This window comes from Scyliorhinus torazame, chromosome 15 (assembly GCF_047496885.1).
Source record: "Scyliorhinus torazame isolate Kashiwa2021f chromosome 15, sScyTor2.1, whole genome shotgun sequence".
Classification (NCBI taxonomy): domain Eukaryota; kingdom Metazoa; phylum Chordata; class Chondrichthyes; order Carcharhiniformes; family Scyliorhinidae; genus Scyliorhinus; species Scyliorhinus torazame.
In genome coordinates, this window is record NC_092721.1 from 180107609 (window position 1) to 180122839 (window position 15231).

A 15231-nucleotide genomic window follows, 5' to 3' on the forward strand; every position below is an offset into this window, starting at 1 on the left:
GGCTTTATAGTGGTGGTGTTCTGTCTGGTGATTGGCTGCACTGTGCTGTGTGCTTACTGGTCATCCTGTGTGTCAATCACTGCCTGTCTGCATCTCATTATATACATACGTGGATATTATGACAGCATTGACTTTCGATGAGGTGTTAAACAGAGGGCTGATCTGCCCTCAAAGGTGGTACTATTCAAAGAAGAGCAGGACAGTTTTCCCAGACACCAGGCTAAAAGTTATCCATCAATCATCATCTCAAAGCAGTTTATCTGTTTCACAGTTGTGGTGCATTACAAGAGTGACGAATCTTCAAAATTATTTAATTGGGCTGAAAAACATTCTGGGATGAATTGAGGTTGTGAAAACCACTGTATAAATGCAATTTTTTCTTTAGCATAATTAATGGCCCAATTACGAGCCATTTTAAGAGCCTGCTGGCATTTTCCCAACTGAGGTCCAAACCCTCCTATCGTTTGGGGATGCTGTCAGTTAAATAAAGGCGACCTCCCTGCGGCAGCCTTAGAGGCCACCAGAGCTGGAGATTTGATGGTCCAGAGTGTGGGCCACAGAAAGAAAAACAGTCTCTGTGGGCCCCTCCCCAGTGATTTCTCAGAAGGGGGTTTCCCCCCCTCTTACCCTCCAGCACCCACCCACCCCCACCCCGAAATGTTGATGTATTTTTACCTTATCTCTCAGAGGCTCTACGTCTCCTGCCCATCCAGGATCCTCTCTCGGTGACACAGCTGAAGTTTCAGAACTGCTGATCTTCTGATTGGTCTTGCAGTATCAGACTTAATTGGACAGCAGGCTCGCAGGTGGCCAATTACCGAGCTGGTCCAGATGCCAGCAAGCCCAGTCTTTGAACCCACTTCTCACAGTGACGTCAAGATCTTGAGGCCTGCAATAAAATTTAAGCCCGTTCACTCAGTATCTCTTTTCACAGATGCTGCCAGCCCTGCTGACTATTTCCAGCATTTCCTGCTTTGGTACCAATTCCTTGATTATGTTTTGTGCTGAAAGTCAATAAGAGACCAGGGTGCGATTCAGTGGATGGACTTGAGTTGACGTCCGCTGAACGACACGTATAGCGGGGTGTTCCTAAGCAGCTGCAGTGCCAAGGAACATCCTTCTAGTTATCGGCACTTTGCCGTTTCTTTTGGCCTCAGGAAGATTCTCTCCGCCGAGGCCCCAATTAAAAGGATTTCCTCAAAGATCAGGGTGCCTCGCTGCCCCAATCTCGCCCCCTCCCCCTTCAGGTCCCCCCCCCACACTGTTTTTGTGATCCCCCTCACCATTCTGACTTTGGGGAAGCCCCCAGAAATCCCCTCGCCCCACCCTACCTGGCAAGGTCCCCCATCCCGTCTCCTGGCACTGCCAGCCTGGCACCCAGGCAGTACACCTGGCACCTGGAAGTGCCACCCAGGCACCCGAGCAGTGCCAGAGTAGCCCTGCCAGGGTGTCAGTTGGCACTGCCAGGGTGCCAGGCTGACAGTGTCAAGGTGTCCAGGTGCCAGAGGGAGTGCCAGGGTAGCACCTGCCCTGTTCCCAACCATCCAGCAATCTCCAATGGCCTGGGAGACCCCCCCCCCCCCCCCAGGTGCCGTTACGCCTGGTCCACGTTCGTGTGAACCAGTACTAAACAACGCCCTGGCAAAGCCTCCCAGGCACAGCCATTGAGTACCATGTGCCCGGTGAATCTGGTTATTTAAATAAGCCAGTACCTTGTTTAATTATACAGATCTGGATCCCGCCCAGCGGGAGCGAGCCCCAGATCGCAACACGTTGTGAAATTCCGTTGAATATCGCGAGACGTTTTGATTGTCGCGAATCGCGTGAGAGGCCCCTCGTGAGAATCAAAGGCCTTGTACCGACATCAAGTTTGGCGCAACAAGGCCGCTGAATCGCACCCTGGGTTATATTGCACTGATCATAAGGGACGATTTGCAGTTCATCGGTCACATTTGGGTGTGAATCTCAGTGCCTTTGCTGAAAAAGCAGTGTGTTAATCCACCTAAGTGCCACTTTAAATATTTTGCAGCCAATTACATAAGATCATAAGATATAGGAGCAGTGCAGGCCATTCGGCCTCCTGAGCCTGCCCCACCATTCGACAAGATCGTGATTGTGACCTTAACTCCACTTTCCCGCCTGCCCCCCTTGTTGAGCAAAAATCTGTTTACCTCAGCTTGGAATATATTCAATGATCCAGCCTCCACTGCTCTCTGGGAAGAGAATTCCAAAGACAAACGACCCTCTGGAGAAGAAATTCCTCCTCATCTCCGTCTTAAATGTGGGAACCCCTTATTTGGAAATTGTTCCCTTTTGGTCTGGCTCCCCCCCCCCCATGAGGGGAAACCTCCTCTCGCCATTTACCCTGTCAAGTGCCCTCAGAAACCTCTGTTTTTAAATAAGATAGTCAGAAGTCTTACAACACCAGGTTAAAGTCCAACAAGTTTGTTTCAAACACTGGCTTTCAGAGCACTGCTCCTTCCTCAGGTGAATGAATAGGTATGTACCTCTTCATTCACCTGAGGAAGGCGCAGTGCTCCGAAAGCTAGTGTTTGAAACAAACCTGTTGGACTTTAACCTGGTGTTGTAAGACTTCTTACTGTGCTCACCCCAGTCCAACGCCGGCATCACCACATCATTTTAAATAAGATCACCTCTCATTCTTAATATGTTATTCTCTAAGTCTGAATAAAAATTGTAGACTCCCAGTTAACACAACTACTTTATTCAGAGGGTTTATTCTATTTCCAGAGCTCAACGAGATGTAATACAGTCAAGAAGTATCACCAGTGAAACTAAGGTAAGCTGCCTATGCTGAGCTGTCTCTGTGTGCTGCTGCTCACTAGCCCTGTGTTTCTAAAAGAGGCGGATCCTCCCTTGGGTCGGACCCTTTATACCCGTCTCTGATGCTGCCCTCTAATGATGCTGTGGCTGTTACATCTGTCTGCAGTCCCTGGTGTATGTGCAGATGTGTGTGCAGATGTACAGATCACTACACCCCCCCCCCTTTTATTAGACATGTTTTCTAGACTGGCCTCAAGAAAACTGTACATAACAAGTGGTGAGAATATGCAAACCTGCACACTGTGAAAATTATAAAAGTAATACAGAAACAATTAACTGTGCTATGAGTCCATCGTGAGAAATGTCCATATTCGTCTTGTGCGTGTGTTGAAGTGTCGTCACAAATCTAGCTGGTCGGGTGCTTTACGGCTTCTGCTGGAGCGTCTTAACAGTGGTAGTAGGGATGATGGTTTGATGTCATCAAGAGTACTGTCTGGCATTGTGTAGCGAGGAGCGTCCTGTGGACAAATGGACTCGGTCAAGTCCAGTGTGGGAAACACCAGCGTTGTAGGTCGAATCACTAACAGATCCCGGCAGTTACGGCGAAAAAGTACTCCCGCTGACGATTTGACAATGTAGGACCGTGGTGCCTGCTGCCTGATCACCGTGGCTGACTCAGGCCATCCGCCTTCTGGGTCCCTGATTCTGACAATGTCGCCTATGGCAGTGGCTTGAGTGGGATCGCATGTTGATCGTAGTATTGTTTTTGTTTGGACCGCAGTACCCGCATTTCGTCGAGGACCAGAGCATTGTCGGGGTCTCGGAATTGTATCGCCGGTAGGGTTGTCCAGATGTCTCTGCCGAAGAGCATCTGCGCTGGCGACAGTCCTGAGCTTAATGGGGTTGCTCGGTAGGATAACAGCGCTAGGTTGATGTCCGAGCGTGAATCTGTTGCCTTGCTAATGAGTCGTTTAACGATGTGGACACCTTTTTCCACTTTCCCATTTGACTGTGGGTAGCGCGGACTGGATGTTACATGCCGAAAGCTGTAGCGGTCTGAGAACTCTTTCCATTCCCAGTTCGCGAAGCAGGGACCATTATCCGACATCACCACGTGCGGGTTTCCATGTTGCGAGAATGTCTCCTGGCACGCCTTGATGACAGATGAAGACGTGAGATCAGGGAGTTTCAGTACCTCCGGATAATTTGAGTAATAGTCCATGATCAGGACGTAATCACGCCCTGCGGCGTGAAATAGGTCAATGCCCACTTTTGTCCACGGCGTCATTGTGAATTTGTGGTGCTGCAGTGGTTCTTTGCACTGTGCAGGTTGATGTCTTTGACAGGTGTCACATGTCATGACCATGTCCGTTATGTCTTGATTCATGCCGGGCCAGTACACAGCCTGTCGTGCTTGCCTTTTGCATTTCTCAATTCCTAGGTGGCCTTCATGAATCTTACGTAGCATCGCGGCGCGGAGAGTGGCCAGAATCTCAATCTGCGCATTGTGTAACAGGAGGCCATCAACTTCAATCAATTCTGAAATTGTGGACATTGTCCCCTCGTCCAACCATGCTGGAGTAGGTGCGGCACTCTCCGTAAGGTTGCATCTTTCTGCGTCTCCTGTCGGATTAGGCGAAGTTTCTCATCTGAAGCAGGCAAATTCTCTATGCATAACTGGGTTTGGGCCTCGATTTCTCTGACGAGGGCTGGTGGTGCGCTGTCAGTGCCAATTGATCGGGACAGTGCATCAGCAATGGCAAGGTCTCTTCCCGGGGTGTATACTACAGTGGGCAGCACGGTAGCATTGTGGATAGCACAATTGCTTCACAGCTCCAGGGTCCCAGGTTCGATTCCGGCTTGGGTCACTGTCTGTGCGGAGTCTGCACATCCTCCCCGTGTGTGCGTGGGTTTCCTCCAGGTGCTCCGGTTTCCTCCCATAGTCCAAAGATGTGCAGGTTAGGTGGATTGACCATGATAAATTGCCCTTAGTGTCCAAAATTGCCCTTAGTGTTGGGTGGGGTTAATGGGTTATGGGGGATAGGGTGGAGGTGTTGACCTTGGGTAGGGTGCTCTTTCCAAGAGCCGGTGCAGACTCGATGGGCCGAATGGCCTCCTTCTGCACTGTAAACTCTATGAAATACTAGGGTGAAATCATACCTTCGCAGCTTCATCATGATGCGCTGCAGACGAGGTGTGATGTCATTCAGATCCTTGTCTATGATATGGACCAACGGTCTGTGGTCTGTTTCCACTATGAACGTGGGCAGGCCGTACACATAGTCATGGAACTTCAGAATCCCAGTGAGGAGTCCGAGACATTCTTTCTCGATTTGTGCATATCTGCACTCAGTTGCGGTCATGGCCCTGGACGCGTATGCCACTGGGACCCAGTCAGACTGGTCGTCCTGTTGGAGGAGAACAGCGCCAATCCCGTCCTGGCTGGCGTCAGTGGTGATCTTGGTAGGTCTGGTTGCAACAAAGAAAGCAAGGGTCGGTGCCCTTGTCAGTTGCTGTTTGAGATCCACCCATTCATTCTGGTGACGTTGTGTCCACTCAAACTCAGTGGTCTTTCGTAGGAGATTACGTAAAGCTGCTGTCCGTGCGGACAGGTTTGGGATGAACTTGCCGAGGAAATTGACGAAGCCCAGAAATCGTAGCACCGCCTTCTTGTCGTGTGGCGTCTTCATGGTCCATATTGCAGCGATTTTCGCCTCGCCAGGGCTGAAACCCTGAGATTATATGGTATCACTCCTGCGCAAATGTGCATTTTGCCTGATCCAGTTTCAAACTGTATTTATGAATCCTCTGAAGCACCTTCTTCAGACAACAGAGGTGTTCTTCAGTGGTGGACCATACGATGATGTCATCCACATACACTCTGACACCCTCGATGCCCTCAGTCATTTGCTCCATTATCCTGTGGAAGATCTCTGATGCAGAGATAATGCCGAAGGGAATGCAATTGAAGCAGAAACGTCCAAATGGCGTGTTGAACGTACACAGTAATCTGCTTGCGTCATCGAGCTGTATCTGCCAAAACCCCTGCGAGGCGTCGAATTTAGTGAAGGTACGAGCATTCGCCATCTCAGATGTGATCTCTTCATGTTTGGGGATGGGGTAGTGTTCCCGGCGAATGTTCTGGTTCAGGTCCTTCGGGCCTAGACACATGCGAAGATCTCCAGAAGGTTTCTTAACACAGACAATAGAGCTGACCCAGTCAGTCGGCTGTGTGACTCGTGATATTACGTCTTGTGACTGCAGTCTGTCGAGTTCCGCTTTTAACTTCTCCCGCAGTGGAGCTAGAACCCTCCTGGGCGGCTGAATGACGGGTTTGGTGTCTGTCTTCAGCATGATTTTGTATTGGCAGGGTAGGGTGCCCATGCCTTTGAATACGTCGGGGTATCCTTGTAGCATGCTGTGGATTGCAGCTTCCAGGATTGGTGGATCCTGGGTGTGCACGTAGATGCGTTGTACCAGCCGCAAGTCTTTGCAGGCCTGAGCGCCTAACAGTGATGATTTATTGTTGTCTACAATCTCGAATCGTAGCTGCTTGCGTATCGTCTTGTTGTCCACCCGGAGATGGCACAATCCCTTTGAGGCGATCTGATTGCCGTTGTAGTCCTTCAGCCGACATGCAGCGGGTATTATTTCATGGTCTCCTGGAATCGAATGGAGATCCTTACCAGTGAGGAGGTTAGCTGAGGCCCCAGTGTCAAGCTTGAAGACTAATGGAAAGTCGTTGACTTGCACAGTCGCAGTCCACTCACTGCTGGAATCAATGCTGTTGACCGGGTGAGGCCTGGCGATTGTTGCACCAGGTTCCTCAATTGTCTCGATCGTGTCCACGACAAGCGAGTTGTCGCAAGTGAGGATGTCCTCGTCCGAGGAATACTCATCATTGTTTTTTTTTGTGCTCCGTTGAGTCTATGCTTTTTACATTGAAGTTCATGTGTTTTTGTCTTTTGGTCTTCATTTGTAGTGCAGCTCTGCACTGTGAGGCAAAGTGATTGTATTTGCCACACTTTAAACATTGTTTGCCAGAAGCTGGACATTGCCCTTTTAGGTGGGCGTGTCCGCAGCGGGGACATATCATGACGCAGTCCCTCCACGCTCGCGCATGCGCAGCAGGCCTTTCTTCCGTGTCGAATCTTCGGGAGAACTGCGCATGCGTGTGGCCTGCATCCAGGTTCGCGCGGGCAGGATTGCCGCTAGAGGAGTGCCTTCTGGAAGCCTGGGCCACCATTTTGATGGGCTCAACCTCGTGGTGAGGGCCTTGGTCCCGGTAAGTAAATCCCTCATACTCTTCTTTACTTTTTTCATGAGTAGAGCATCTATGCATGGCCGTTTCTAGGGTTAGGTCTTTTAGTTTTAATAAAGATTTTCTGAGTCCCTCATCAGATATGCCATTGACTATCTGGTCTCTGATGAGGGAGCCGCGGAGGTTTTCAAAGTTGCAGGATTGAGCTGGTAATTTTAAATCGGTCACAAAACGGCTGGAAGATTCTCCTGGTTTTTGCAAACGCCTGGTGAACTTGAATCTTTCAAATATCTCATTGACTTCAGATTGACAGTGGGTTTCAAATGTTTTGATGATTATTTCCAGCTTGCCCTTGTCCTCCCCTTCCAGGTAGGCAAAGGAATTATATATTTCTAATGCCTGCGGGATAAGAGCAAGGCCATCTTCCTGGCATCAGATGCTGAGGTCCTTAGCTTCTAGATATAGATTGAACTGTTGTATAAAAAGTTTCCAATTGGAATGCATATTACCAGTGGTCTTGAGCAGGCGCGGAGCTTGGATTGGGTCAATCGTGCCAATTGGTATCCGAAGGGTCCGAATGCTGCGAGGCCTTTCTTGGTCGAATGTCTGGTTTAAGTTCTCTTCTCTTGCTGGTGTCTAGCTAGCTTGCTGAAATCACTCTTGGTACCATATGTTATTCTCTAAGTCTGAATAAAGATTGTAGACTTCCAGTTTACACAACTACTTTATTCAGCGGGTTCGTTCTGTTTCCAGAGCTCAACTAGATGTAATACATCAAGTGGTATCACCAGTGAAACTAAGGTAAGCTGCCTATGCTGAGCTGTCTCTGTGTGCTGCTACTCACTAGCCCTGTGCTTCTGAAAGAGGCGGATCCTTCCTTGGGTCGGACCCTTTATACCCGTCTCTGATGCTGCCCTCTAGTGATGCTGTGGCTGTTACATCTGTGCTGTAGTCCCTGGTGTATGTGCAGATGTACAGATCACTACACTAACCTCCAATGAGTACAGGTCCAACTTGCTAAATCTTTCCTCATAATACAAATCTACCCCACACCCCGCTCCCTATTTCTTAAGTTATCTATAAAGACCCAGGAGGCCAAGGGTAGGGTCAACACTGGCTTATTTACGGTCAAAAGAATCTGCCCTAACGCAGTAAATACACAAACAGTATTAGTCCTGTTGGGACAACCAACATGCCAGTCCCTGTCTGGGCCGGCCTTTATACTAGATTAGACTAGTGGGCGGCACGGTAGCACAGTGGGGTGCACTGTTGCTTCACAGCTCCAGGGTCTCAGTTTCGATTCCCGGCTTGGGTCACTGTCTGTGCAGAGTCTGCACGTTCTCCCCGTGTCTGCGTGGGTTTCCTCCGGTTTCCTCCCACAATTCCCGAAAGGTGCAAAAAATGTGGCGACTCGGGGCTTTTCACAGTAACTTGATTGCAGTGTTAATGTAAGCCTACTTGTGACAATAAAGATTTTTTAAAAAAATTAGATTATCGTGAGCCTCAGCTCGGCGTGTCTCCGCCCACTAGCATAAAAGCTCATATTCCACGAATCCCACGGGGAGACCAATTTGGGTATCCCGGTGGGCCTTGTGGGAGTTATTGCAGTATCACTGGGACGAAGCTACAAGAGCAACAAAATGATTTTTTTTCATAACGATGAACTGGTACAGATATTTCGGCCCATTAACGGGTCCCTCCACTCTACAAGCAGGACCTCGGAGACAGACTATTTAATTTACAAAGATACCATTTGGGCATACATTGCAGGCTGCTGTGTTCAACACAAATGTCAGTTCGGCAAATCACCTGAAGCTATGGAAGAAAGCAGTCGCTCGAGCTGTCAAGTTATTCTGCTCCAGTGGTGGGAGGCAGCTGTTCATTGTTTTTATTGCTGAGCACAATGGTTCGACCGTCGTGCAACAAAATTTCGCAGATCAATTCGTGGCACAGACATGCTGAATGAAGCAGAGCTGAACTTACCCGAGTGCCAGGAATTCAGTAAACTGCATTGTAAGTGTTGAAACGTGAATGCTGAAGGAAGTGTCACAGCTGGGTGAGGGGGTGGGGGGGTGGGGGGGTGCGCTGTAAGGTTGAAAAGCTGACTCAAATGTATACAGGATCTGACAAAGCTCTAATATCCAGCCTCAAAGCTGGATGTTAGCCCAGGCAAAGTTAATGAAATTCTTTGCTTCTTGATGAGTGCTAAGAAATTCAGTTTTGGTCTAATCCCACGTGGGCTGAGTTTGCAATCTCAAAGTCTTTAAAGCCAGGAGCACTGTTCCAACCAGGGGGCTGGCTGAACAGGTAGCAACAGTGGCATGGGCTGCTTAAAATGGTTTAAGGGGGAAAAAAATAGGTCCTGTTTAATTCTGGTCCCCTCTGTTATGAACCCTTGTCTCATTGGCTACCAGCTATGTAGTTACAACTAGAGGTATGTAGTTGCAACTAAGAGCCTCAATCTACTTCCCAGCATTGGTTACAATGATTTTGACATGACACTCAGCCAACTCCAACTGCTTGGTGTTCAGCCACGTCAATTTTATCTGCTCTTAACTCATTTCTGTGGCATCCCATGATAAGGACACCTCAGGCTCTTCTTGTGCGAGCAGGATAGATCTGTATCAGTGCTGTGCCCATAAAGGTACATCACCTCATCTTGAAAGGTTGGCTCTCAGGATGTCAGCGTAAAGATTTGAATGTCGAAAGTTCTTTAACAAGGTGAAGGAAAAGTGAAAAAGAATAATTGATTGTGAAATCAAAATGTTAAAATTGTTCTTTGCGATCGCCTGCCTGGATCATAAATGCCTTCAACAAACTTCATCACAATGGTGAAACGGTGAGAACGCTGCATTCAGAGTGGTCAAGAGGCAAAGTGTGTTCCGAAGCAATCTGAGTGCGTTTCACACCGGCCGACCCTAAATTGGCAGCCAGCGTAACATTACATTCTCGAAGCGTTCCTAGGCATCGTGGACACTGTATAAAAAGCCATGATCTCCGTGACTCCCTGTATAAAGAGCCGTGATCCCCGTGACTCCCTGTATAAAGAGCGATGGTCCCCGTGACTCCCTGTATAAAGAGCCATGATCCCCGTGACTCCCTGTATAAAGAGCCATGATCTCCGTGACTCCCTGTATAAAGGGCCATGATCTCCGTGACTCTCTGTATAAAGAGCGATGATCCCCGTGACTCTCTGTATAAAGTGCCATGATCCCCGTGACTCCCTGTATAAAGAGTGATGATCCCCGTGACTCCCTGTATCAAGAGCCATGATCCCCGTGATTCCCTGTATAAAGAGCGATGGTCCCCGTGACTCCCTGGATAAAGAGCGATGACCCCGTGACTCTCTGGAAAAGAGCCATGATCCCCGTGTCTCCCTGTATAAAGAGCGATGATCCCCCTGACTCCCTGTATAAAGAGCGATGATCCCCGTGACTCCCTGTATAAAGAGCGATGATCCCCGTGACTCCTTGTATAAAAAGCCATGATCCCAGTGACTCCCTGTATAAAGAGCCATGATTCCCGTGACTCCCTGTATAAAGAGCCATGATCCCCGTGACTCCCTGTGTAAAGAGCCATGATCCCCGTGACTCCCTGTATAAAGAGCCATGATCCCCGTGACTCCCTGTATAAAGAGCGATGATCCCCGTGACTCCCTGTATAAAGAGCCATGATCCCCGTGATTCCCTGTATAAAGAGCGATGCTCCCTGTGACTCCCTGTATAAAGAGCCATGATCCCCGTTACTCCCTGTATAAAGAGCGATGGTCCCGGTGACTCCCTGTATAAAGAGCGATGGTCCGCGTGACTCCCTGTATAAAGAGAGATGATCTCCATGACTCCCTGTATAAAGAGCCATGATCCCGGTGACTCCCTGTATAAAGAGCCATGATCCCCGTGTCTCCCTGTATAAAGAGCAATGGTCCCCGTGACTCCCTGTATAAAGAGCGATGGTCCCCGTGACTCCCTGTATAAAGAGCGATGGTCCCCGTGACTCCCTGTATAAAGAGCCATGATCTCCGTGACTCCCTGTATAAAGAGCCATGATCTCCGTGACTCCCTGTATAAAGAGCCATGTTCCCCGTGACTCCCTGTATAAAGAGCGATGGACCCCGTGACTCCCTGTATAAAGAGCAATGATCCCCGTGACTCCCTGTATAAAGAGCCATGATCTCCTGACTCCCTGTTTAAAGAGTGATGGTCCCCGTGACTCCCTGTATAAAGAGCCATGATCCCCGTGACTCCCTGTATAAAGAGCGATGATCTCATTGACTCCCTGTATAAAGAGTGATGAACCCCGTGACTCCCTGTATAAAGAGCCGTGATCCCCGTGACTCCCTGTATAAGGAGCGATGGTCCCCGTGATTCCCTGTATAAAGAGCCATGATCCCCGTGACTCCCTGTATAAAGAGCGATGGTCCCCGTGATTCCCTGTATAAAGAGCGATGGTCCCCGTGACTCCCTGTATAAAGAGCCATGATCCCCGTGACACCCTGTATAAAGAGCCATGATCTCCTGACTCCCTGTTTAAAGAGTGATGGTCCCCGTGACTCCCTGTATAAAGAGCCATGATTCCCGTGACTCCCTGTATAAAGAGCAATAATCTCCGTCGCTCCCTGTATAAAGAGTGATGAACCCCGTGACTCCCTGTATAAAGAGCCATGATCCCCGTGACTCCCTGTATAAGGAGCGATGGTCCCCGTGATTCCCTGTATAAACAGCCATGATCCCCGTGACTCCCTGTTTAAAGAGCGATGATCCCCGTGACTCCCTGTATAAAGAGCGATGGTCCCCGTGATTCCATGTATAAAAAGCGATGATCCCCGTGACTCCCTGTATAAAGAGCCATGATCTCCGTGACTCCCTGTATAAAGAGCGATGGTCCCCGTGACTCCCTGTATAAAGAGCCGTGATCCCCGTAACTCCCTGTATAAGGAACCATGATCCCCGTGACTCCCTGTATAAAGAGCCATGGTCCCCGTGACTCCATGTATCAAGAGCGATGGTCCCCGTGACTCCCTGTATAAAGAGCGATGGACCCCGTGACTCCCTGTATAAAGAGCGATGGTCCCCGTGACTCCCTGTATAAAGAGCGATGATCCCCGTGACTCCCTGTATAAAGAGCGATGATCCCCGTGACTCCCTGTATAAAGAGCGATGATCCCCGTGACTCCCTGTATAAAGAGCGATGGTCCAGGTGACTCCCTGTGTAAAGAGCCATGATCTCCGTGACTCCATGTATAAAGAGCGATGATCCCCGTGACTCCCTGTATAAAGAGCGATGATCCCCGTGACTCCCTGTATAAAGAGCGATGGTCCCCGTGACTCCCTGTATAAAGAGTCATGATCCCCGTGACTCCCTGTATAAAGAGCGATGATCCCCGTGACTCCCTGTATAAAGAGCCATGATCCCCGTGACTCCCTGTATAAAGAGCCATGATCCCTGTGACTCCCTGTATAAAGAGCCATGATCCGCGTGACTCCCTGTATAATGAGCGATGGTCCCCGTGATTCCCATTATAAAGAGCGATGGTCCCCGTGACTCCCTGTATAAAGAGCCATGATCCCCGTGACTCCCTGTAGAAAGAGCGATGATCTCCGTGACTCCCTGTATAAAGAGCCATGATCTCAGTGACTCCCTGTATAAAGAGCGATGGTCCCCGTGATTCCCTGTATAAAGAGCGATGGTCCCTGTGACTCCCTGTGCAAAGATCCATGATCCATGTGACTCCCTGTATAAAGTGCCATGATCCCCGTTACTCCCTGTATAAAGAGCGATGGTCCCGGTGACTCCGTGTATAAAGAGCGATGGTCCGCGTGACTCCGTGTATAAAGAGTGATGATCTCCGTGACTCCCTGTATAAAGAGCCATGATCCCCGTGACTCCCTGTAAAAAGAGCCATGATCCCCGTGTCTCCCTGTATAAAGAGCAATGGTCCCCGTGACTCCCTGTATATAGAGCGATGATCCCCGTGACTCCCTGTATAAAGAGCCATGATCTCCGTGACTCTGTGTATAAAGAGCCATGATCCCATTGACTCCCTGTATAGAGCCATGGTCCCCATGACTCCCTGTATAAAGAGCCATGATCCCCCTGACTCCCTATATAAAGAGCGATGGTCCCCGTGACTCCCTGTATAAAGAGAGATGGTCCCTGTGACTCACTGTATAAAGAGCGATGATCTCCGTGACTCCCTGAATAAAGAGCGATGATCCCCGTGACTCCATGGATAAAGAGCCATGGTCCCCGTGACTCCATGTATAAAGAGCGATGATCCTCGTGATTCCCTGTATAAAGAGCGAAGGTCCCCGTGTCTCCCTGTATAAAGAGCCATGATCCCCGTGACTCCCTGTATAAAGTGCCATGATCCCCATGACTCCCTGTATAAAGAGCGATGGTCCCCGTGACTCCCTGTATAGAGAGCCGTGATCCCGGTAACTCCCTGTATAAGGAGCCATGATCCCCGTGACTCCCTGTATAAAGAGCCATGGTCCCCGTGACTCCATGTATAAAGAGCGATGGTCCCCGTGACTCCCTGTACAAAGAGCGATGGTCCCCGTGACTCCCTGTATAAAGAGCGATGGTCCCGGTGACTCCCTGTATAAAGAGCGATGATCCCCGTGACTCCCTGTATAAAGATCCATGATCCCCCTGACTCCCTGTATAAAGAGCGATGGTCCCCGTGACTCCCTGTATAAAGAGAGAAAGTCCCCGTGACTCCCTGTATAAAGAGCGATGGTCCCTGGGACTCCCTGTATAAAGAGCGATGGACCCCTTCACTCCCTGTATAAAGAGCGATGGTCCCCGTCACTCACTGGAGAAGAGCGATGGTCCCCGTGACTCCCTGTATAAAGAGCGATGATCCCCGTGACTCCCTGTATAAAGAGCGATGATCCCCGTGACTCCCTGTATAAAGAGCCATGATCCCCGTGACTCCCTATATAAAGAGCGATGGTCCCTGTGACTCACTGTATAAAGAGCCATGATCTCCGTGACTCTCTGTATATAGAGCGATGATGCCCGTGACTCCCTGTATAAAGAGCGATGGTCCCCGTGACTCCCTGTATAAAGAGCGATGATCCTCGTGACTCCTTGTATAAAGAGCGATGGTCCCGGTGACTCCCTGTGTAAAGAGCCATGATCTCCGTGACTCCCTGTATAAAGAGCGATGATCCCCGTGACACCCAGTATAAAGAGCCATGATCCCCGTGACTCCCTGTATAAAGAGCGATGGTCCCCGTGACTCCCTGTCTAAAGAGCCATGATCTCCGTGACTCTCTGCAGATAGAGCGATGATCCCCGTGACTCCCTGTATAAAGAGCGATGGTCCACGTGACTCCCTGTATAAAGAGCGATGATCCCCGTGACTCCCTGTATAAAGATCCATGATCCCCGTGACTCCCTGTATAAAGATCCATGATCCCCGTGACTCCCTGTATAAAGAGCTATGATCCCCGTATCTCCCTGTATAAAGAGCCATGATCTCCGTGACTCCCTGTATAAAGAGCGATGGTCCCCGTGATTCCCTGTATAAAGAGCGATGGTCCCCGTGACTCCCTGTATAAAGAGCCATGATCCCCGTGACTCCCTGTATAAAGAGCCATGATCCCCGTGACTCCATGTATAAAGAGCGATGGTCCCCGTGACTCCCTGTATAAAGAGAGATGGTCCCCGTGACTCCCTGTATAAAGAGCGATGGTCCCTGGGACTCCCTGTATAAAGAGCGATGGTCCCCGTGACTCCCTGGAGAAGAGCGATGGTCCCCGTGACTCCCTGTATAAAGAGCGATGATCCCCGTGACTCCCTATATAAAGAGCGATGGTCCCTGTGACTCACTGTATAAAGAGCCATGATCTCCGTGACTCCCTGTATAAAGATCCATGATCCCCGTGACTCCCTGTATAAAGAGCCATGATCTCCGTGACTCCCTGTATAAAGAGCGATGGTCCACGTGATTCCCTGTATAAAGAGCGATGGTCCCCGTGACTCCCTGTATAAAGAGCCATGATCCCCGTGACTCCCTGTATAAAGAGCCATGATCCCCGTGACTCCCTGTATAAAGAGCGATGGTCCCCGTGACTCCCTGTATAAAGAGAGATGGTCCCCGTGACTCCCTGTATAAAGAGCGATGGTCCCTGGGACTCCCTGTATAAAGAGCGATGGTCCCCGTGACTCCCTGGAGAAGA

The 15231-nt window shown here is 49.7% G+C and overlaps 1 protein-coding gene across 1 annotated transcript in view; it reads right to left on the reverse strand.

The window, feature by feature from the left end:
- atp10a (ATPase phospholipid transporting 10A) overlaps positions 1-882 on the reverse strand; it is a 355898-nt gene extending 355016 nt beyond the window's left edge. Inside the window, exon 1 of the mRNA XM_072477214.1 lies at positions 676-882. The gene's annotated coding sequence lies outside the window, so the exon portion shown is untranslated. The remainder of the gene's footprint in view (positions 1-675) is intronic.
- Between the last annotated feature and the right edge of the window lie 14349 nt (positions 883-15231).